General features: G+C 41.9%; 1 protein-coding gene across 1 annotated transcript in view; it reads right to left on the reverse strand.

Moving 5' to 3' along the window:
- The window catches only part of prickle2b (prickle homolog 2b), a 299,600-nt gene that overhangs the window by 180,440 nt on the left and 96,731 nt on the right, over positions 1–22,429 (reverse strand). The window lies entirely within an intron of this gene.

The following is a 22,429-nucleotide window of genomic DNA, read 5'->3' on the forward strand; positions in this document are numbered from 1 at the left end:
CCCAGAAGAAAAGAAACTCTGACCGGGCTTCTTTCAAAAACTCAATGATTAATTTATTTTCAAACAAAACTTCTTTTAACAAGTTGCAAATAATGGTTAACACACAATTGTAATCGGCAAGTATAACTATCTATCTCTTCCTAAAGAATTCCCCAGCACACACAGACAAACAAAGGACAACAGATAGACTCTCTCTGCAGAGATGGGCTTTGGAGTATGGGCGTTATAAAGGATAAACACCGCAGGGTTTCGATCTGTCAACCTGGAGTTCCCTTGTCTGGTCCCGGTGGATGTCTGGGAGTTCTCACCACTGGTCTCAGATTTGCAGGTCCAAATGCAGACAAGTTAAACTCAGATGAGGGTTCTCTGGCTACAGGTTGAGAGCCACACACAAGGGAGAGAGAGGGGGCAAATTAGGGTAGCCTTCCTTCCCCAGCTTGTTCCCCAACAAAAAACTGTCTTCAAAACAAGAAGGTTCACAACTTGAGTTTTTTTCCCTCTAACCCATGTGACTTTCAGCATGTTACCAACCCTCCTTTTCAGTTTTTTTTTCATCGATTAAAGTGATCGTCGTTCAAAACAAACAGATCTTCCTCAAGTACCATAAAGGTCAGGTGATTTCTTGGAAGAGGCCTGTTTGCTGACAATTCCAAGGTGAACTTATGACCTTTTAAACAAAACTCCCAGATTCACATCCAAATGTCTAGATCATGTCATGTCCTTCAATTTGAATCTTGATACGATTCTAACAGATGATACATAATTAAGCAAGCACAGACTAAATGAAACGTTTCCTTTTATCCTCCTCAAAGTGAGATTCGAGGGATGAACTTAGGGTTGTGAAATTCAGTGTCTGATCTCCCAGAGAGGGGCCAGCTATCAAATTAGAAGCTGGCAGATTCCAAGTGTGGTCAGTGCTTGTCTGAAACAGGCATTAAGCAAACTGCATATGCAAATGAGAGTCTAATGTTGGTTGCAGGACCTCGATTGAAATTGGTTACCAACTGGACACAACTTGTGCCACATATGCTCTGCCCAGTTATTCTGAGACTTCAGTGACCTAACCAGCTATCCTTAAGGAGGCCATCCAAGGCAAGATCTTTTTACAGTTTCATTTCTGTTGAGCCAGGAGGTTAATAAGTGCTGCCAGTGTGGGCTTACCTGCACTGCAGTTCAACCTGCTCCTCTTTATCCTGTTTCTCAATCGGCTGATAAGACAGATAAGAGAAGACAGATAAGAGAAGTCAGCGTATGTTAGAAATACTATGCAGGTGCCTGATGGGCAGAAAATGCATAGTTACTCTTTTTAGTTCTTGCCGCCGTACAAGGTGGTTATCCTGGCAGAGCAATGAGAGAGACACTCTACTAGAAACTCCATCTTATACAGCAGATTATTGGTTGTAAAATGTTTGTCTGTAATCCTGCCTTTATTGTATTGGCTAACCTGTGGCACTTAAAGTAATTCCAAGATCTGACTTCTGATTCTTTCTCCCCCTCCGAACCTGAATAATGTCTTTCTCTATCTAACATAAAGCATGGCCTAGCTGAGCCAACTCTCTCAAATAACTTCTGTACTTTCTCCATAATTTTATTTACCCTGGAATTGGAAGGCAACATATCACACTCAGATTTATGCTCACGGAAGCGACTGTCACCATCACATCTCTCATTACCATTGTACATCCACGCTCAACTCTTTCACATTCGGCCAGTTCCTGAAATACAGTGACCTTACACAAGGTTGTTCACTTTCAAGTTTGCCATTACTTCAATTCTGTTTGTTCAGCCCTCTTACAAGGCTGGAATCTACTTTTGCACGGCCAGCCTCAACAATGTAATCAACTGACATTTTTTAAACAAATGATAATACTTTAACATGAAGCATAATTTTGTTAAAACAATACTGGTATAGATACCCATACCTAAAGCTTTTTGCATAATGAAAGTGGCAACAATACTATCATAAAGGCATTGCTATGGTTTTAGCTAGTCTTCTTTTTTGTTTCCAAAGCAACAGTGTTCAGTGTTGTGTAGTTGTATTGATGAAAAGATGGGCCTGCTATACATACTGCAACCTGCTACAGTTCTGACTTATTGCACACTATTTAAAAACAATTTGAATGACTTACTTAAGAGAGTAACCAAAATCTATGAAAAGCTAAATTTGAACTGCCCTTTTCCCTGACTAAACAGGGTATCTTTAGTAATCAAAAATTCAGTATTGCTCTGGGGGCCTAATGACTTTGTTTTGGGTGGAGGGGTGAGTATTGCGAAACATGGGGAAATGGGGCTATCAAACACAAAGCCAACACAGTCTGTAGATACAACAGGAGTTACAGTCACAATTTAATCAATTGTCTGAACATCATGTCCAGGCAATACAACTGTGCTTCTGTTATTCAAGGAGTGGTGAAATATTTTTTGAAATTAAATTGAGCATGTGAAGCTTACTATATTCCACTGATTAAATATGTTGTTCCCTGCTATTTTCTTCCAATGCCCTATTGCAGAAGTATATGACAGAAACCATAAATCAGGCTGAAGCCCTGCAAGATTTATCTTTTTGAAAAACCATTCCTATAGACATTTTATATTAGTGATACCTTGAATTCGTCATAATCTCTGTACATCTAGTCCATGTCCATAGTCTCTAGTCCATCTCCAGTAAATAATGTGGCACTAACTGCATGTGTTTTTAAAAAAACCTAACGACATTACCTAACTTAATTTTGATGTGTTCTTTCTGAATAAATTCTTTAGCATGTTAAATATAAACTACTGTCTCTTTCACCAAATGCATTTCCACTGATTAACAAGCAGCAGGATGTTTGATAAATTCAGACGCCTATAAATTAGCAGAACAGATCTTACTTGAAAAACTGGGACAGTTTACACTCTTATTTTCCCCATACAGCAATACTAAAATGTTGCATTACCATAAAATTTTAAACATTATTTCTAATAACTAAGTAGCTGCTTTATAGTACAGAACTTTCGAGTATTGCTGAGAAAGAGACACGATGTTGATCAAAGCTTTTCGTCTTGCGCTCATCAGGACAGAGGCAAGAACACCAAATTTCAAAGGGAGCAGCAATTTACATTGCATGAGAAAAGGGTGCTGATTGGTTGGCAAGTGTACTCTGATTGGTTGAGGTGTTGCTTTGGAGAATGTATTAGGGAGCCGTTATGCCCCTAGCTTTTGTTTAAATTCAAAAATAGCATGTTGACTCTGATTGGTTGAGGCACTGCCATGGGGGAACTCTCAGTAGAGCTACATCATCAAATACTGTGTGCAGTTTTAGTCTCCTTATTTACGGAAGGACGTAAACGTGTTGGAGGCAGTTCAGAAGAGGTTCACTATCTAGGCTGACACCTGGAATGAGCAGGCAGTCATACGAGGATAGGTTGGACAGGCTGGGCTCGTTCCCTTTGGAGTTTAGAAGAGTGAGGGGTGACTTGATTGAAATATATAAGTTCCTGAATGGTCTTGACAAGGTGGATGTGGAAAGGATGTTTCCCCTTGTGGGTGAATCCAAAACTAAGGGGCACTGTTTTAAAATTAGGGGTTGCCCTTATAGGACAGAGATGAGGAGAATTTTTTTCTCTGAGGCTTGTGAGACTTTGGAACTCAGCCTCAGAAGGCAGTGGAGGTGGGGTCACTGAATATTTTTAAGGCACAGGTAGATAGATTGTTAGGCAAGGGAATCAAAGGTTATCAGGTGTAGATGAGAACGTGGAACATGAAACACAAAACAGATCAGCCATGATCTTATTGAATGGTGGAGCAGGCTCAGGGGGCTGAATGGTCTACTTCTGCTCCTATTTCATATGTTCATAACACTGACACCTACTCAGCGATGTGGATAATTGTCCAGGTATACCCTGCCCCCAAAAAGCAGGACGAATCCAACCCAACCAATTACCACATCAGTCTACTCTCTGTCATCAGCAGAGTGATCGAAGAGGCCACAAACAGTGCTATCAAGCAGCACTTGCTCAACAGCAACCTGTTCAACGACACTGTTTGCGGTCTGCCAGGGTCACTCAGTTCCTGATCTCATTATAGCCTGGTCCAAAAATGGACAAAAGAGCTGAACTCCAGAGGTGAGGTGAAAGTGACTGCCCTTGACATCAAGGCAGCATTTGACTGGGTGTGGCATAAAAAGGAGCCTGAGCAAAACTGGTGTCAATGGGAATCAGGGGGAAAACTCTCCACTCGTTGGAGTCATACCTAGCACAAAGGAAGATGGTTGTAGTTGTTGGAGGTCATACATCTCAGTCCCAGGACATTGCTGCTGAAGTTCCTCAGGGTGGTGCCCTAGACCCAACCATCTTCAGCTGCTTCATCAATTACCTTTGCCTCCATCATAAGGACAGAAGCGGGGATGTTCGCTGATGATTGCACAATGTTCAGCACCTTTTGTGGCTCCTCAGGTACTGAAGCAGTTCGTGTCCATATGTAGGAAGACCTAGGTTACATTCAGGCTTGGGTTGATATGTGGCATGTAGCTTTCGCGCCACACAAATGCCAGGCAATGACCATCTCCAACAAGAGAGAATCTAACCATCTCCCCATCACATTCAATAGCATTACCATTGTGGAATCCCCCACTATCAACATCCTGGTTACCACTGACCAGAAACTGAACTGGACCAGCCACATAAATTCTGTGGGTACAAAAGTAGGTCAGAGGCTAGGGACTCTGCAGCAAGTAACTCACCTCCTGACTCCCCAAAGCTTTTTGATCATCTACAAGGCACAAATCAGGAGTGTGATGGGATACTCTCCACTTGCCTGGATGAGTGCAGCTCCAAAAAACACTCCAGAAGTTTGACACCATCCAGGGCAAAGCAGCCCGCTGATTGACACCCCATCCATCACCTTAAACATTCATTACCTCCATCACCAATGCAGATTGGCAGCAGTGTGTTCCATCTACAAGATGCACTGCAGTAACTCACCAAGGCTCCTTCAACAGCACCTTGCAAATCCATGTCTACCACCTAGAAGGGCAAGGGCAGCAGATGCATGGGAACACCACCACCTGTAATATCCCCTCCAAGCCACACACCATCCTGACTTGGAACTATATTACTATCCCTTCACTGTTGCTGGATCAAAATCTTGGAACTCCCTTCCTAACAGCACTGTGGGTGTACCTACACCACATGGACTGCAGCAGTTCAAGGCAGTGGCTCACCACCACTTTCTCAAGGGCAATTAGGGATGGGAAATAAATGCTGGCCTGGCCAGTGATGCCTACATCCTGTGAATGGATAAATTAAAAAAAGCTATGTTCTGAAGTTTTGCATCCAGCCCATACAAAACTGAGAACATAGTGTCCAATATTAGGTGTGATTCTGTGATTGTTCGTTGAGTGCTGTCCAATCTCGAGTGTGCTAAGAATTACACTAACAACCAATTTAAGATTCAGTCGAGCTGGCAATGTGGCTCACTTGTTCAGTCATTGCATCTTTTTCAATTAAGCAAATGCATAGGGACAACTGTTACTTGGTACATTCCCCATGGCAATGCCTCAACCAATCAAGAGTTTACTTGCCTTTTTGGATTTAAACAAAAGTTTGGGGGAATAATTGTTCCCTGGTGCATTCTCCATAACAGTACCCCAACCAGAGCCCACTTGCCAACCAATCAGCACCTTTTTTCATGCAGTATAAATTGTTAAAAGCAAAATTCTACGGATGCTGGAAATCTGAAATAAAAACAGAAAGTGCTGGAAAAACTCAGCAGTTCTGACAACAGCTGTGAAGAGAGAAACAGAGTTAACGTTAACTCTGTTTCTCTCTCCACAGTGTAAATTGTTGTTCCCTTTGAAATTTGGTATGCCCTGATGAGTGGAAGGTGAAATGCTTTGATCAACATTGTGTCTCTTTATACAGTGATACTTATTAGGAATGCTCAATGAAATGATACACACCAATATTAACTGTCAAAGTGGTATATTCTACTTTGTATAACACTTTTAATATGCTATATTGCAAGTTATAGATATGAAATGAGGTATTTAAAACATTTCATATGTATTGCTTTTACAATGAGTTATATGTTGTATACTGTAGACAAAATAGGAATCAACACATATCGTTAAACTATGATACTTGTGCATTATAATAAGGGACACTGAAATAAACAGAAGATGGAAGGTTTCCATTGAATGACCCTATGAAATCACTCATTGAAGGCTACTGACAACATTCAAAAATGTTATATCCATTATGAAATTGGTACAGCAAGGTAAAATGGTCTTTCCTAGCTCATTATATAATATATTGCATGCTGTGGATTTCAAATATCAAAGCTCTGGAGGGGACATTTTCTGTGAACCATGCACATCCAATTGTAAGCCAGTTCTTTATTATGAGGTTCATGGTTTTATCTAACATAACATATAGAGGACACCTTGGCAAATGTGTCTAAACATCTAAACAAAACTATATAGGAGTGGATTTTGTCCTTCTGGTTCTAGAACTGCGTACAGCAGGAGAGCCTGTTAAAAAGTCAGGTGAGGAAGTTAGTGCATCCAAATTACAGCCCACATGTTTTCCAATAAAATTAATAGACTGAAAATTGTGGAGTCCATGAATTGGGCATGAAACTCAAAAACAATCGGTTAAAGCTTTTCTCACATCTCTAAAACTTGTTCCACTACTGCTTGACTTCCATTTTCATTTATGAAGCACCGTGGAATGTTTACTACACATATATGCAGCCATTCATTTCTTCCATTAACTGCTTTGGCACTTTTTTTTTTACATTATAGACTCATGTAAGTGTTGCGACTGTCAATTTTGTAATTTGTGTCTTCTGTAATTTGAATCAATCACCATATTCTACCCAAAACAACTCCCTCAACAATCTTGAAAATTGCAATGAAGTATCTCAAAACTCTTCTTTTCCCATCTTCCAATATTTCTTGATAATTCAAACTCCTGATACCTGGAATTATCTAGGTTGCTTGGTAGTCCTTGGGTTTTTTTTTATTGGGCTGTGTGTGTTGCTGGCCATTTATTACCCATACCTATTTGGCTTTGAATAGATGGTGGTGAACCTGCTTCATGAAAATCCACAGTCCATGTGGTGTAGGTACACCCACAGGGCAGAATTTTACGGCCCCGTTTCGGCAGGGACAGGGCCGTAAAATGCGGCGGGCCATTATAAACCACATTGACTTCAGCGGGAACATAAAATCCCGCTGCTGTAAAATTCTGCCCACAGTGTTGTTAGGGAAGGTGTTCCAGGATTTTGACCCAGTGACAATGAAGGGGCTAGTTTCAAGTCAGGACAGTGTACAATTTGGTGGTGGTCTTCCATGCATTCGCTGTCTTTGTTCTTCTAAGCGCTAGAAGTTACAGGTTTGGAAGAAGCTGTCTCAAGAGCCTTAGTGGTTGCTGCAGCACACCTTGCAGATGGTACATATTGCTGCCACTGTGCACTGGTGGTGGAGGGAGTCTATGTTTAAGGTGGTGGATGAGATGACAATCAAGTGGGCTGCTGTGTCTTAGATGGTGTTGAGCTTCCTAAGTGTTGTTAGAGCTGCATTCATCCAGGCAACTGGAGAGTATTCTATTATGTTTCTGTTGTGTGCTTTATAGATGATTGTCAGGCTATGGGGAGTCAGGAGGTGAGTTACTCACTGCAGAATTCCCAGCCTCTGACTTGTTCTTCTGGCCAGAGTATTTAACCTACTACAATATTTTACAAGAGTAAAGAAATGGAATTTGTTAAGTATGTCCAAACTCCTGAGTCTGATACTGTGAGCCAAAGGAATACGGGGTAGTAGAATAAAATGTAGATATGCATCGAAAGCAGAAATAGCAGGAAATGGCAGGTTAACGCAAAGCTAGAGACCTAGTGCAGGAGGGCTTCAGATTCCTGGAACCTTCAGGCCAGTTCTGAGGCAGAAAGGGCCCATTCAACATAAAGAGGTTTCACCTAAACACAGTTGGGCCAAATCATTTCGCAAATTAATTAGTGCTGTGGGAGGAGGGTTTAAACTCATTCAGCAGGGTGTCAGGCACCAAAATGTAGTATTCAAAATTAGAAAAAAAATGCACAGAGGACTGGGAGAGACAGTTAAGAATTAGAAATAGCATAGAAAGGAGAGATCATAGAAAATACTAAAAGGTTTCTATCAAGTTTGAAGCCAACTTCAAAGGCCAGTGCACAGCAGATGCAAATAGCCACATGGAAATATAATTTAGTGGCGATAACCAAGATTTTGCTCAAGAAAAGGGAAGGATTGGATGCCAAATATTCCTGGTACAAGGTATCAAGAAAGATAAGAAAGTGGGGAAAAAGAGGGGTAGCAGTTTTGATTAAGAATAATACTACAGTGCTAGAGAGAATGGCCTTCAAGGATCAAAGACAGAATCTGTTTGGTTGGAGTTAAGAATTAACAAAAGAACTGCTACACCACTTGGTATATTTTATAGGCCATCAAATAGTGGGAAGTAGTGAATTGGAAGGTAGAAAATGTAATCTCACTGTTCAGGAAAGGAGGGAGAGAGAAATCAGGGAATTATAGACCAGTGAGCCTAACATCAGTAGTGGTGACAATGCTAAAATCAATTATTAACAATGTGGTTACAAGGCACTTGGAAAATCACTATGTGATTAGGCAGAGACAACATGCTTAGCTGAAATGGAAATAGTGTTTGATAATTCTATCAGAGTTTATTGAGGTATAACCAAAAGGATAAAGGGGAACCACCAGATGTGCAGTAGTATATTTGGATTTTCAAAAGACGTCCCACGAGAGTAAGTCTCCTTGGATTGGGGTAATAGAATGGATAGAGAATTGGCTAACAAAGACACAGAAGAGAGGGGAGGGGAAAAGGTTTCTTTTCCAGGATGGCAGGGTATAAACTGCTGAAAAGATCAGTGCTAGGACCTCAGCTATCTCAATCTATAGAAATGAATTAGATGAGGGGATCTGGCATAATATATCAAATTTGCTGATGATACAAAGCGAGGTGGGAAAGTAACGTGAAGAGGCTGCAAAAGAAAACAGGCCAGTTTAGTGATTTGGCAAGAGGTGACAGATGGAGTATAATTTGGGAAGAGGGAAATTATCCACTTTCATAGAAGAAGTAGAAAAGCAGAATATTTTTTTAAAAGATCAGGCACGAGTAAATGTTGATATTCAGAAAGATTTGAGGGCCTCTATTCATGAATCACAGAAAGTCAACATGCAGGTACAGCAAGCATTTAGGAAGGCAAATGTAACATTAAACTTTATTGCTAGTGTAAGAGCAAGAAAGTCTTGCTGCAATTATATAGGCCTTTGGTGAGCCAACATCTAGAGTCGAGTACAAAATTTTGGTCTTCTTAGCTAGGGCAGGATATACTTGCTTTGGAGGGGGTGAAACAAAAGTTCACTAGATTGATTCCAGGAATGAGAGGGCTTTTCTGAGAGAAAAAATAGAGTAGAATGGGGTCTACATTCTCTCAAGTTTTTGAACTAGAAGAGGTGATTTCATTGAAATGTTTAAAATTCTGACAGGGCTTGACATGGTAGATATCAAGAGGCTGTTTCCCCTCGCTGGAAGGTCTAGAGCTAAAGGTCATTGTTTCAGGATAAGGAGCTGGCTGCTAAGAAATGAGTTTCAAAATTTCTTCACTAAGAGGGTTGTGAAGCTTTGGAATTCTCTACCAAAGAGAGCTGCGGATACTCAGTTGATGAATATATTCAAGACCGTGATTGGTAGATTTTTGGGCACTAAGGGAATCAAGGAATATGGAATATGGTGGGAAAGTGCAGTGGACGTAGAGCTCCAGATTCTTACTGAATGGCAGAACAGGTTCCATGGGCTGTCCTTAGGAGCAGATTTGCAAAGAAATTACCGAGAGGTGCAAAAACTATATAGTGATAATGGGAGACTTTAACTGGCCCAATGCTGAATGAGCCAGTGATTGTGTCAAAGGCAGAGAAGGGGATGAATTTCTGAAGTGTATTCAGAACAATTTCTTGATCTGTACAATTCCTGCCCAACGAGGAAGGAGGCAATACTAGATTCAGTCCTGGGGAATGAATTGGGCCAAATGGAGAATGTCACAGTTGGGCAGCATCTTGGGAATAGTGATTGTAGTACACTAAGGTTTAGATTCGTTATGGAGAACATCATGGAGAAACCTAGAATAAAAATATTTAACTGGAGGGCTAATTTCAGCAAATTGAGGACAGATCTAGCCCAACTAAATTGGAGGCAAAAATGTAATGGAGCAATTGGCAACCTCTAAAGAGATGGTTTTGAAGACAACCTAGGTCATTCCCACAAGGGTGAAAAGAGAAGGCAACCAAAACCAGAGCTTTCTGGATGATGCAGGAGTTGGAGAGAAGGATGAAGCAGCAAAAGGAGCTGTTTGACAGATTTATGCTTAATAATACCACGGAAAATCAGGCCGAATATACAAAGTACAGAGGAAAAATGAATAAGGAAAAAAGAGCAAAGAGATAATATGAAAATAGATTGATGATTAACATTAAAAAATTAATCCAAATGCTTTCTGTAGGCATGTTGGTGGAGCCAGAAGGCATAGCTCTTTTTAACGTGTACTTTGCAATGGTGTTTACCTAGGAAGAGGATTTGACAAAACTATGGTAAACAAAGAGGTTGCTGGGATACTGGATGAGATAAAAATAGATAAAGGAGGTACTAGAAAGGCTGACTGTACTTAAATTAGATAAATCATTTGTTCCAAATGGGATGCATCCTAGATTGCGAGAGAAGGAAGGGTAGAAATTGTGGACGTGCTGGACTTATCCTTACAATTCTTCATCAATGTAGGGTTGTGACAGGGGACTGGGGAATTGCAAATATTACACTCAATCAAAAACAGGGCAGGAGGATAAACCTGGCAATTACAGTCAGTCAGTTTAAAGTCAGTCTTGGGAAAGCTTTTAGAAACAATAATCTGGCAGAAAGTTAACAGTTACTTGACAAACATGGATTAATAAAGGAGAGTCAGCAGAGATTTGTTAAGGGGAAATTATGTTTGACTGACTTGATCGAGTTTTTTAGTGGTAGTTGATGTTCTGTATGTGGACTTTCAAAAGATATTTGATAAAGTACCACATAATAGGCTGCTGGCAAAATTGAAGCCCATGGGATACAAGATGCAGTCACAACATGGATACAAAATTGGCTAGGGGATTGAAAACAGTTTTTGTGAATGGCTGCTTTACTTAGGCTTTGGGAGGGGGGGGGGGTGGGGGAGAGACGGGGAAATATACAACAGAGATCCCTAGGGTTCAGTACTAAGGCCAGTTCTGTTTTTGATATACGGTAAAAGCTTAGACGTGGGAGTACAGAGCACAATTTCAAAATGTGAAAATGATGAGGAATTGGAACCGTTAATGATCCATTTAAAGACCAGTAAATTTTTGTTTAAAAATGGATAACGTTTGAAATTCCTATTAGCCACTAGGAGAATAAGGCCAGAAGACTTCATTGTTTTAAACAAACAAAATAAACTTTAATACACAAAGTCAGAAAAGTAAAACAATTTGTTGTAAGGTTGTATTTTGTCTCGTGGAGAGGTCCAGAGCAGGCTTGTCCAATTGGCAGCTCACAGGCCAGATTGTAGCTCCCAAAGCCATTCCATGTGGCCCCCAGGGCCAGTTTTCAAAATACCAGTCAGAAAGGTTAAGTAGAGGGGAAGATTCTACAAGAAGCTGCTCCTCCAATCACAGGCCAATCCTCTCCCGCATTTGCTGCTGATAGGCTCACTAGTGAACACCAGCGACAGTGAGTTTGCTGGGGGGAAAAGAGATTTTCTTTTGAGGGGGAAGGGAGAACAGAGTGCCAGGGGCCCAGGGCCAGGGGGTGAAAACCAGACTGCCGGGGCCTGGGGGGTAGGGGGACCAAAGTGCCAGGACTCGGGGGCGGATGAGGCTGCCGAGGGCCCTGGGAAGGAGAGGCTGGCTGTGTGGCCTGGGAGTGCGATGCAGGGGAGCGTAGGGTCAGAGGAGGGGTGTGGGGAAGAGGCGCGTGCGCCTGTGTATGTGCGTCGCATGCATGAGAGAGAGAGAGAGAGAGAGTGTGTGTGTAAGGGGGGGAGGGAGCGAGCGAGGGGGATAGTGAGAGAGGAAGTGTGTGTGTGTACGCGCGAGAGAGTGTGAGGGAGCAAGGGGAGAGCGAGCGAGTGTGCGTGTATGTACAAACGTGTGTGTATGCATACGTACGTATGTGTATACGTACGTGTGCATGCGCGTTCGTGTGTGTACGTACGTGTGTGCGCGTGAGAGTGCCAGTGCGTGTGTGTTACTTCCAGTCTCAGGTTTCTCCCTTGCTCTCACCGCCACACACACACATTCACAGCGGGTGAGGGTGCGAGTGAATGAGCACCCTGAGACTGGGAGTGAGTCTGGTGCACCCGGTCTGACCCTCTCACCCTCATTTTTATTAATTACTCTTTTTTCAAACTTAACAATTTATTGCTATGACATTGTTTTATGTTTGCTCAGCAATTATTTATTTACTTAATACCTCAACTTGTTTTTTGAAATTTAATGTTGTGCCAAGCCTTATCTTTCCGAAATTTGCTCATCGGCCCCTTGAGTGAGAAGAAAATGGAAACGTGGCCTCCCAAACAAAAACATTGGATAAGCCTGGTCTAGAGGTTTGTATGGTTGAACAATAACTGTTTATTACTAACATATAACTATATACATATATATAGGATACAGACCTGACTAGGTGCTATCTTCATGCTAACTTCTACCAGGCTCACACCTGGACTCTACTACTCCCATGCTCCCATGTAACTCTACATCATAATGTGAGTGGTACTGCCCCCCAGTACCCACATTATAACATTCAGAATTAATGAGGTAAATATGAATTAACAGGAAAACTGTGGTCAAGCACACCATACTGCACATTAAATGGCAATGTGACCAACAGAGATCCAACAGATTCTTCAGGAACCCACTCATCGTGACCACTGAGAGTCACAAAATCTCATTAAAGCTTCGTCTACAGCACAAGGGATTTCATCTCCTCACTTTTGAAGATCTAGCCTCCGAATTCTCTCAAAAGCCATTCTGATTCGGACTGCCTCAATGACTGCTCAGCTCCTGATGGTTTAATCTCTCCTCCTGAGACTGCGGTCCACAGGATTCACAAAACTGCACTCCCGCCTATAATTATCTGCACATTTCCAACTCTTTCGCAAAGGTAGGGATGGGAAGTGTTGGAGATAGACCACGCAAAGGTCAGAGAGGAGAGGAAATTGGGAGCAAAATTGATGACCTTTTCCCAGATGAGAGCATGAAGTGGCAGCAGAGTCATCGCTGTGCCAGAAAAAGAATTGTGGGAGAGAGTCCAAGTAGGACTCCAGTAAGGAATGTTCCACATACCGCACAAATTTTGACAATTCTCTTCCCTCCCTTGACTCCTTTATCTCCATTTCTGGGGATAGCTGTCTGCTAATACTCATTACAAGCTCACCGACTCCCACAGCTACCTCAACTGCACCTCCTCACACCCTGCTTCCTATAAGGACTCCATTCCATTCTCCCGGTTTCTTCATCTCCATCGCATCTGTTCTGATGATGCTAACTTCCACAATGGCGCTTCAGGCACGTCTTCCTCTTTTCTCAACCGAGGATTCCCCACATCACTGTAGTTGATAAGGTCCTCAACCATGTCTGACCTATTTCCCAAACTTCTGCCTTCACCCCTTCCCCTCCTTCCCAGAACCATGCTCAAGATCCCTTTGTCCTCACTTTCCACCTCACCAACCTCCGCATTCAAAGGGTTATCCTCTGCCATTTCCGCCAACTCCAGCAGGATGCCACCACCAAACACATCTTCCCCTCCCCTCTTGTATCAGCATTCTGAAGGGACCATTCCCTCGACGACACCCTGGTCCACTTCTCTATCACCCCCAATACCTCATTCTCTTCCCATGGCACCTTCCCATGCAATCGCAGGAGGTACCTCTTTAACTTCACCTCCCCCACCATCCAAGGCCATAAACGCTCCTTCTAGGTGAAGCAGCAATTTACTTGTACTTCTTTCAATTTGATCCACTGTATTTGCTGCTCACAACGCGGTCTCATCTACACTGGGGACATCAAACGCGGACTGGGTGACCCTTTGTGGAACACCTCCATTCAGTCCGCAAGCATGACACTGACTTCCGGTTGCTTGCCATTTCAATTCACCACCTTGCTCTCAAGCTCACATTTCTATCCTTGGCCTACCGCAACATTCCAGTGAAGCCCAACACAAGCTTGAGGAACAGCACCTCATCTTCCAATTAGGCAACTTACAGCCTTGAACTCAACATTGAGTTCAACAACTTCAGACCATGAACTCCAACCTCCATTTTATATTTTTCCCCCTATTGCCAGTCTGTATTGTGTTCTCACGTTTGGCTTTCAGACCTTTATTCTGCTATTACATATGAACATACGTACAAACGTATGGATTAGGAGCAGGAGTAAGCCACTTGGCCCTTCAAGCCTGCTCCACCATTCAGTGAGATCATGGCGATTAGATTTCAACCTCATATTTCTGCCTACTCCTGACAGCTTTCACCAATAACTTGCACCCCCTTGCTTATCAAGAATCTATCTACCTCTGCCTGAAAGATATTAAAGGACTCTGCTTCAAACACCATTTAAGGAAGAGAATTCTAAAGCCTCACAACCCTTTGAGAAATTTTTTCCCCTTATCTCTGTCCTAAATGGGCGACCCCTTGTTTTGAAACAGTGACCCCGAGTTCTAGATTCTCCCATAAGAGGAAATATCCTTTCCACATTCACCCTGTCAAGTCTCCTCTGGATCTTATATGTTTCAATTAAGTTGCCTCTTACTCATCTAATCTCCAGCAGATACAAGCCTTACCTGTCCAGCCTTTCCTCATAAAATAACCCACCCATTCCAGGTAATAATCTAGTAAACCTCTGAACTGTGTCTAATGGATTTAGATCTTTCCTTAAATAAGGAGACCAATGCTGTACACAGTACTCCAGGAGGCAGCTCCCACCACCTTCTCAAGGGCAATTGGGGATGGGCAATAAATGCTGGCCTAGCCAGCAACGTCCACATCCCATGAATGAATAAAAAGAAAAAATGTGTTCTCACCAATGCCCTGTATAACTGAAGCATAATCTCCCTACTCTTGTATTCAATTCCCCTTGCAATAAACAATAAAATTCTATTAGCTTTGCTAATTGCATGCTGTACCTGCATACTAACCTTTTGCAATTCATGCACTAAAACACCCAGATCCCTCCACACCTCAGAGCTCCGTAACATCTCACCGTTTAGATAATGTCTTTTTTTTATTTGTCCTGCCAAAATGGACAACCTCACATTTTCCTACATTATATTCCATTTGTCAGATCTTTGCCCACTCACTTAACTTATCTATATCCTTTTTTAGCCTCCTTACTTCCTCTTCACAACTTACTTTCCTACCTACCTTTGTGACAGCAGCAAATTTAGCAACTATTCCATCGGTCCCTTCATCAAAATCATTTATATAAATTGCAAAGAGTTGAGGCCCCAGCACTGATCCCAATGGCAGATCCCAATGGCACACCACTCTTCACACCCTGCCAACCAGAAAATGATCCATTATTGCCTACTCTGTTTCCTGTTAGCTAACCAATCTTCTATCCATGCCAATATGTTACCTCCTACACCATGAACTTTTATTTTCCGCAATCACCTTTGATGAGTCACCTTATCAAATGTCTTCTGAAAATCTAAGTACAGCACATCCACTTTATCTCCTTTATCCACAGCACACGTGACTCCTTCAAAGAACTCCAATAAATTGGGTAAACATGATTTCCCTTTCACAAAGCCATGTTGACTCTGCCTGATTACCCTGAATTTATCCAAGTGCCCTGTTATAATGTCTTTAATAATGGCTTCTAACCTCGTCCCTATGACAGATGTCAAGTTAACTGGCCTATAGTTTCCTGCTTTCTATCTCCCTCCCTTTTTGAATAAAGGAGTTCCATTAGCTATTTTCCAATCTAATGGGACCATCCCCGAATCTAATGAAGTTTGGAAAATTAAAACCAACACATTAATTATCTCATTAGCCACTTCTTTTAAGACCCTAGGGTGAAATCCATCAGGTCCCAGGGACTTGTCAACCCGCAGTTTCAACAATTTGTGTTAAGTGCCACTTCCTTGGTGATTGTAATTTTCTTGAGTTCCTCCCTCCCTTCCAATTCGTGATTTACAGCTATTTCCAGCAGGTTACTTGTATCCTCTATAGTGAAGGCCAATGCAAAATACCTATTCATCTGCCATCCACTTAGTTTCCATTATTAATTCCCAGACTTACTTTGTATAGGACCAACATGCACATTGTTAACTCTTTTCTGAGTATCTATAGAAACTCTTACTGTCTATCTTTACATTTCTAGCTAGTTTTCTTTCGTACTCTAATTTTTTCCTCCTTTTTAATCTTTTAGTCATTCTTATATTCTGTCCAGTCTCTTGACCTGCCACCCATCTTTACACAATTACATGCTTTTTCTTTAAGTTTGACACTATCTTTAACTCCTTTAGTTAATCACAGATGGTGGATACCCCCCTTGGGAATTTTTCTTTCTTGCTGGAATGTATCTATTCTGTGCATTCTGAAATATTTCATTAAATGTCTGCCACTGGATCTCTATTGATCTATCCCCTAGCCTAAATTGCCAGTTCACTTTCGCTAGCTCTACTAACATGATCTCGTAATTGGCTTTAAGTTTAAAATACTAGCAGTCTTCTCTCACTCAAATCAAATGTAAAATTAAATCATATTATGATCACTGCTACCTAGGGGCGCCTTCACTCTAAGGTCATTAGCTAATCCTAACTCATTGTACAATACCAGGTCCAGTGTAGCCTGCTTCCTGGTAGGCTTCAGAACCTGATCTAAGAAATCATCCCGAAAACATTCTATGAATTCATCATCTATGCTTTCTTTTCCCATTTGGTTGTTCCAGTCTATATGTAGATTAAAATTCCCCATGATAATCACCGTACCTTTCTGACAAGTTCCCACTATTTATTCTCTACCTACCGTGTGATTACTGTTAGGGGGCCTATACACCACAAGCGATTTCTTGTCTTTATCATTCCTCATCTCTACCTAAACCATTATATGCTGGTTTCCTGCACTTAGGCCATCCCTCTCTATTGTGTTAATGTCGTTTTTAATTAACAGAGCCACCCCTCCACCTTTTCCTAACCTCCTAAAAGTCACATACCCTTTATGTTCAGGTCCCAATCTATCACACCCTGTAGCCATGTCACTGTAATGGCTATTAGATCGTACTTATTTATCTCTATTTGCACTATTAGTTCATCTATTTTGTTTTGAATGCTACATGCATTCAGATACAGACCCTTAAGTTTTGTCCTTTCATTATTTTTGTAACCTCTAGCCTTATCTATTGGTTTACTCTTAGACTTGTACTCTGTCCCTCCTTGTCATAGGTTGTTTATCATTTCCCAAATTAATACCTTCCTCTCCTACCTTGTCTCTACTCTTTAATTTACCATGATTTAGCTTAAGATCCTTTCTACTTCCCTAGTTATGCGATTCGCAAGAACACTCGTCTCAGCATGATTCAGGTAAAGACCATCCCAACAGTACAGCCCCAACTTTCCGCAGTCCTGTTGCCAGTGCCCCACGAACCAGAACCCACTTCTCCCACGCCAGTCTTTGAGCTACACATTCATCTTTCTAATCTCATTTGCCCTATGCCAATTTGCACATGGCTCAGGAAATAATCCAGAGAGTATTATCTTTGAGGTTCTGTTTCTTAATTTAGTACATAGCTCCTCATACTGACTCTGCAGAACCTCTTTCCTTTTTCTACCTATGTTTTGGTACCAACATGGACCACGACAACTGGATCCTTCCCCTCCCACTGCAATTTCCTCTGCAGCCCTAAGCAGATGTCCTGAACCCTGGCCACCGGGCAGGCAACACAGCCTTCTGGACTCTTGCTCTTTATTGCAGTTAACAGTGTCAATCCCCCTCAGTATACTGTCCGCTACTACCAATACATTCCTGTTTTCTCCCCCCACTTGAACGGTTTCCTGACACTTCCTGCAGACGTGTTTGTCCTGGATTGCCTTGGCGTCCAAACAATCCTACATTGCACAGCTGCAACATAACATCTGTCCTGCCATTGTTACTTATTTCATTTAGCTAACTTTAGTAACTCATTTTAATTACTTTCTTATTAACTTAGATTAATTCCTATGTACGCTACAATTTACTGTGCTTATTAAATGCTAGTACCACTGACAACTAAAAGCGACATGTTTCATAACTATACAGGTATATGTTTTAGGTGTTTACTTTAATTATTTCAATTTTAAAGTTTTAGTTCTGTTTTATTTCTTTTATTTTTGTTCATTTACCAGATGTGGGCATCGCTGGCTAGGCCAGCATTTAGTGCCCTCCTTAACTGCCCTTGACAAGGTTTGGTGAGCTGCCATCTTGAACCGCTGCAGCCCCTGTGGTGCAGGTGCACCTACAGTGCTGATAGGGAGGGAGTTCCAGGATTTTGATCCAGCAACTGTAAAGGAATGGCGATATAGTTCCAAGTCAGGATGGTGAATGGCTTGGAGAGAACTTCCAGGTGGTGATGCTCCCATATGTCTGCTGCGCTTGCCCTTTTAAGATGGTAGTGGTCGTGGGTTTGGAAGGTGTTGCCGAAGGAGCCTTGGTGAGTTCCTGCAGTGCATCTTGTAGATGGTAGACATTGCTGCCACTGTTTGGCAATGGGGGGAGTGAACATTTTTTTGTGGAGGGGGTGCCAATTAAGGGGACTGCTTTGCCCTAGAATGGCAGGGGGATGGGAACCTGAGCAGGGAGACAGAGGAGGTAAACAAGGATAGAAACGAAAGACAGAAAAGTAAAAAGCAAAAATGGAAGGCAGAAAAAAACAAGGGCGAGAAACAAATAGTATCGTGCAAAATAAAGCTAAGATGACTAACAAGGCTAAAATGACAAGGTTAAAGGCATTGTATCTTGATGTGCGGAGCATTCGCAATAAGGTAGATGAATTAACAGCGCAAGTAGATATAAACGGTTATGATATAGTTGCAATTACTGAGACATGGCTGCAGTGTGACCAAGGATGGGAACTGAACATTCAGGCGCATTCAATATTTAGGAAAGACAGACAAAAAGGGAAAGGAGGTGGGGTAGCATTGTTAGTAAAGGAGGAAATTGATGCAATATTGAGGAAGGATGTTGGCTCGGAAAATCATGATGTGGAATTTGTTTGGGTGGAGATAAGAAACACCAAGGGGCAGAAAACATTGGTGGGGGTTGTTTATAGGCCCCCAAACAGTAATGGAGATGTAAGGGAAGGCATTAAGCAGGAAATTGGAGACGCATGCAATAAGGTTACAACTGTAATCATGGGTGACCTTAATCTACATATAGATTGGACAAACCAAACTAGCAATAATACTGTGGAGGAGGATTTCCTGGAGTGTGTACTTTTTTTAGACCAATACGTTGAGGAACCAACCAGAGAGCAGGCTATCCTAGACTGGGTAATGTGCAATGAGAAAGGATTAATTAACAATCTTGGGCTAATCTTGGGGAAGAGCGACCATAAAGTGATAGATTTGATCATTAGGATGGAGTGTGAAGAAGTTGAATCCGAAACCAGGGTCCTGAATCTAAATAAAGGGAACTACGAAGATATGAGGCGTGAGTTGGCAATGATGGATTGGGCAACCTTATTAAAAGGATTGACATTGGATAGTCAATGGCTAATATTTAAGGAACGTATGCATGAATTACAACAATTATTCATTCCTGTCTGGCGCAAAAATAAAATAGGAAAGGTGACTCAACCATGGTTTACAAAAGAAATTAGGGATAGTATTAGATCCAAAGAAGAGGCATATAAAATTGCCAGAAAAAGCAGCAAGCCTGAGGATTGGGAGCAGTTTAGAATTCAGCAAAAGTGGACAAAAAGATTGACCAAGAAGGGGAAAATGGAGTATGAGAGTAAAATTGCAAGGAACATAAAAACTGACTGTAAAAGCTTCTATAAATATGTGAAGAGAAAAAGATTAGCAAAGACAAACGTAGGTCCCTTACAGTCAGAAATGGGGGAAATTATAATGGGGAACAAAGAAATGGCAGAGAATTGAACACATATTTTGGTTCTGCCTTCACAAACGAGGACACAAATAATTTCCAAGAAATGTTAGGGGACCAAGGGTCTAGTGAGAGGGAGGAATTGAAGAAAATCAATATTAGTAAAAACAATGCTGCTAGAGAAATTAATGGGGTTAAAGGCTGAAAAATCCCCAGGGCCTGACAATCTACATACCAGTGTACTACAAGAAATGGCCCTGGAAATATTGGATGCATTGGTGGTCATCTTCCAAAATTCTATAGACTCTGGAGCAGTTCCTACAGATGTGAGGGTGGCAAATGTAACCCCACTATTTAAAAAGGAGGGAGAGAAAAAACAAGAGAATTACAGGCCAGTTAACCTAACGTCAGTAGTGGGGAAAATACTAGAGTCTATTATAAAAGACGTGGTAACAGAACACTTGGAAAGCATTGATGGGATTAGACAAAGTCAGCATGGGTTTATGAAAGGGAAATCATGCTAAACTAATCTACTGGAGTTTTTGAGGATGTAACTAGTAGAATAGATAAGGGAGTACCAATGGATGTGGTATATTTGGATTTCAAGGCGGCTTTTGATAAGGTCCCACATAAAAGGCTAGTGGGCAAAATTAAAGCACGTGGGATCGGGGATAATATACTGGCATGGACTGAGAATTGGTTGACAGACCGGAAACAGAGTATGGGAATAAATGGGTCTTTTTCCAGGTGGCAGGCGGTGACCAGTGGTGTACCACAGGGATCAGTGCTTGGGCCCCAACTATTCACGATATGACTTGGATGAGGGAACCAAATGCAATATTTCCAAATTCGCTGATGACACATAACTGGGTGGGGTTGTGCGTTGTGAGGATACAAGGAGGCTTCAGGGTAATTTAGACAAGTTGTGTGTGTGGGCAAACACATGGCAGATGCAGTATAACATGGATAAATGTGAAGTTAAATGCTTCAATGTGAAAAACAGAAAGGCAGAGTATTATTTAAATGGTGATATATTGGGAAATGTGGATGTACAAAGGGATCTGGGTGTCCTTGTACACCAGTAAATGAAAGTAAATAGGCTCGTGCAGCAAGCAATTAGGAAGGCAAATTGTATGTTGGCCTTCATTGCAAGAGGATTTGAGTTCAGAAATAGGGATGTCTTATTGCAGCTATACAGGTCCTTGGTGAGTCCACACCTGTAGTATTGCATGTAGTTTTGGTCTCCCTACCAAAGAAAGGGTATATTTGCCATAGAGGGAGTGCAGCGAAGGTTCACTAGGCTGATACCGGGGATGGCAGGACTGTCGTATGAGGAGAGATTGGTTCGAACGGACCTGTATTCACTCTAGTTTAGAAGTTAGAAGAATGGGAGGGGATCTGATTGAAACGTATAAAATTCTAGCAGAGCTAGACAGACTGGATGCAGGGAGGACGTTTACCCTGGTTGGGGAGTCGAGGACCAGGGGCCACAATCTCAGGATACGGGGCAGGTCATCTAGGACTGAGATGGGGGAAAATTTCTTCACTCAAAGGGTGGTCAACCTGTGGAATTCTCTACCACAGAAGGCTGTGGAGGCCAGGTTACTGGGTATATTCAAGAAAGAAATTGATAAATTTTTGGATATTAGGGGCATTAGGAGTATGGAGAGAAAGCAGGAATATGGCTTTGAGATAGAGGATCAGCCATGGTCATATTGAATGGTGAAGCAGGCTCAAAGGGCCGAATTGCCTACTCCTGCTCCTAGTTTCTGTGTGTCTATGTGTCAATCTTCTTGAGTGCTGTTGCAGCTACACTCATCCAGACAAGTGGAGAGTATTCCATCATACTCCTGACTTGTGCCTTGTAGATGGTGGACAGGCTTTGGCGAGTCAGGTCAGTTATTCGCCAAATGATTCCTAGTCTCTGACCTGCTCTTGTAGCTATAGTATTTATATGGCTTATCCAGTTCAGTTTCTGGTCAGTGGTAACCTTTAGGATGTTGATAGTGGGGGATTCAGCGATGGTAATGCCATTGAATGTCATGGGGCGATGGTTAGATTCTCTCTTGTTGGAGATGGTCATTGCCTGGCACCTGTGTGGTGCGAATGTTACTTGCCACTTGTCAGCCCAAGCCTGGATATTATCCAGGTCTTGCTTCATTTGGACATGGACTGCATCATATACATTTTATAGATACTTATAAATCTACCTTAACTCCTGTGCCCTAAGCTGGCTATTAAAACACTGTCCCTAACAACAAGTACTTACTGGCCAATAAACTCACTTACAAAAATACAGTGCCTATATTA

This window comes from Cetorhinus maximus, chromosome 6, assembly GCF_964194155.1.
Source record: "Cetorhinus maximus chromosome 6, sCetMax3.hap1.1, whole genome shotgun sequence".
Lineage (NCBI taxonomy): Eukaryota > Metazoa > Chordata > Chondrichthyes > Lamniformes > Cetorhinidae > Cetorhinus > Cetorhinus maximus.